This window comes from Ursus arctos, unplaced genomic scaffold, assembly GCF_023065955.2.
Source record: "Ursus arctos isolate Adak ecotype North America unplaced genomic scaffold, UrsArc2.0 scaffold_23, whole genome shotgun sequence".
Classification (NCBI taxonomy): domain Eukaryota; kingdom Metazoa; phylum Chordata; class Mammalia; order Carnivora; family Ursidae; genus Ursus; species Ursus arctos.
In genome coordinates, this window is record NW_026622908.1 from 33,708,767 (window position 1) to 33,711,869 (window position 3,103).

Below are 3,103 nucleotides of genomic sequence, written 5' to 3' on the forward strand. Positions count from 1 at the left end.
ATTAGAAACTCTCAGCAGATACTGTTACCTGTTCAATAGTGTCTCCCAAGCACTCCCATGATCTAACAAGATAGAGAAATACTGATCTAGTCATCATTAAAAACTGAGCAAACGGAAGTCCATTGAGATTCCAAGCTGAGATATTAAACATGACCCATAGTGTGTTTCCAGAGCCAGTGTTTCTTAATTATAACTTCTAATCCAGATATGGTGCTGCTTTTGGTCTTTCTTACCTTTAACTCTGTGAATGCATCCACTTCTGAGATAATTTTTTAAAGAACTGTGTACTGTTCTTAATATAATCTATACATATATGTGCACAGTCCACCACTAACACTTACCTAGGTATAGGCAGTCACTTGAATAATCAGATTTGTGCAAAAGACAATGGAACAATGAGAGGGATAATCAGTGATGTGTTCATTTGTTGTAGAAAAAGAAAGCTCTGAATGCATGAAATGAAATAGAGATGTGTGATGAATGGCTCACTGTATTCAGTAAAGCTGCTTAGTTCAAACATTGGATGAAATACAGTTTCCCAGCTATGCATTTCAGGATTTTATTTGCCCTGTTGATGGAATCAAGTGGCCTACTTATCACAGTTCTCTTTGTTTTCATTCAGTTTCTTTAGTCTTTCCATTTAGTCACTTTATGTTAATTGGGGACCACTGGCTACAGACAAGGGAAGATTAGTCAATTAGCAGAAGCAGATGAATGGGATGTTAGCATCACAATAGGGATCTTAGAGGTAATTTATTCCCCCAATTTCCTTACTGTTTGGGTAAAGAAATGAGTCCTAGAGAATGGAAAGCTTTCTCCCAAGAGTAGAAGAAGAGGACAGGTCTTCTGTGTTTTAATCTCTTTTTATCTCTTTCACATACTGCACATACCTTGCTTCTCTTTGCAACCTTGCTAGGTTTAGTTTCCATTGGCGGACTTAGATCAGAGCACTGTAGTTCAGATCTGTTATTTTTCCTGTATCCTTTTGTGCATGCAACATATACATATGGAGTGCTCCATATGTTTCCATCACATTTCTAAATGCTGGAAAATGGCCTTAAATACTTCATAGTAAACTCTCAGTTTAAGGCAAATGAGAAAAAGACCAAAAAAGGGAGGAGAAAGCAATGGTGCTGAGAATGACCATGCTGAGCTTCTGGGTTTGTAAGATTTCTCTGGCCTAGATCATTCAGAAAATGTATCTCCTTATGAAATATTAGAACAACAACAACAACAATAATAATGATAAATAATACCCCACATGTGTAGAATGTGTTATTCTCTATTTTGCTCCTCCAAAAACCCTGTGAGGTTTTTATTACTATCTTTATTGAACATATGAGAAAATTTAAGATCATATATGTTAAATTGTTCCTTTCAACTATTTAACATTAACCTCTGAGAAAACCTTCCTGCTTCAAAGTCTTTTCATTGCATTCTTGAGTTCTTCTTTTCTCATGGACATAGATCGGGGGATTTAACATGGGGGTGATAATGGTGTAAAATACAGCCACCATCTTATCCTCTGAAAAGGTAGTATCAGGACGCATATACATGAAAGTACAGGGGCCAAAAAAGATGATGACCACAGCAATGTGGAAGCCACAGACAGAGAGTACTTTGTGCCTACCTTTTGCTGAGTGTTTTCGCAGGGACATCTGGATGATGGTACAGGAAATTATCAGGATTACAAAGCTCCCCAGAGCAATGGTACCACTGTTGGCTGTCACCACAACACCAACAACATATGTGTCTGTGCAGGCAAGTTTCAGCACAGGGTGGACATCACAAAAGTAGTGCTCAATATCATTGGGTCCAAAAAAGGTAACTGGACTACCAGAGCCACTTGGATAATGGAGAGTAAGAACTGACCTATCCAGGTCCCCAGCAACCTTTTATTGCATCTGTCCCAGTCCATGATAGTCATACAGTGTAGGGTTTTACAGATATCCAAATAATGGTCATAGGCCATTATAGTAAAGATGAAGATCTCCATGTAACCAAAACAATATACCCTAAAGAGTTGCAGCAGGCACCCCATATAGGAGATACTTTTGCTCTTGGCTCATATGTCAACAAACATTTTGGGACCTGTGACCGAAGAGTAACAAATATTCACAAAAATTGTGAATTTTGTTGACGAAGAAATACGCGGGAAACTTGAAAATTTCACCCATGTAAACAGTCAGCATGATGAGGAGGTTTTCCAGAGAATGACCTTGTAGAAGAAAGAAACCACCAAGAAGAAAACTTCTTTAAACTCTAGGTTCTGAGAAAGACCCCAGAAAATGAATTCAGTTACATGGTTCATTTTTTCCCATGGAATTATTATAGCACAGCAAGTTCCCAAGAGACAATGAAATTATCTAAAAGATAAAAACATAACAAGAATAACAAAATTTATTTATGATTCAAGATAAATGAGAATCCTAGTAGAGACAAGTGGATAAATGGGTAATTCCTGCTCCTTGACGCGCATAATTAGTGGAATTGAGGTGTACATATTTTTATCATCTTACCTCCATGTTTAGTCCATTCATTCATATTAGATGAGGAAACAAAGTCCAGAGACATAAAGAAAATTATCTAAGTCAAAAATCTAACCAAGAAACTCAGTTTTTTAAGGCTTATTTCTGTTTGTTTGTTTTTAGAAATTTAGTAATTCTAATTCTGTGTAAGACAGTTAACTAATTTTGAAACAATTCAGTGTTGGGGGAATATGGTAATGTTCATATATCTGGAAAAGCTCATCTTAGTTTTGTTACAGAAGTGAAAACATGTCCCCATATTTTCCCTTCTGAATACTGCCAATAGTGTTGATATAGTTAGTTGAGTATGGGCAATCTCTGCAGGTTCTTCTTAGAATACTCTGACCTTTGAGTACATGAATTTATGGTCCCCTATTTGATATCAGGCTCTTAGAGTCAAGAGGCCATGGGTATAGTTAAAAAGAAGACCAGAATTATACATGTCTCCTTCTGATAAGATGGTGCTGTAATTCCAGAAAATATTTAGCTCCATGGGCTTCTGTTACCCCATTTGTGAAATGAGAAAATTTCAGTTTTATTACCGTTATCATATGAGCAGTTATTTGTACTTTGAA

General features: G+C 36.7%; 1 pseudogene; it reads right to left on the reverse strand.

Moving 5' to 3' along the window:
* Nucleotides 1-1,417: 1,417 nt before the first annotated feature.
* LOC113246467 (olfactory receptor 4S2-like) lies at nucleotides 1,418-2,320 on the reverse strand (annotated as a pseudogene).
* Between the last annotated feature and the right edge of the window lie 783 nt (nucleotides 2,321-3,103).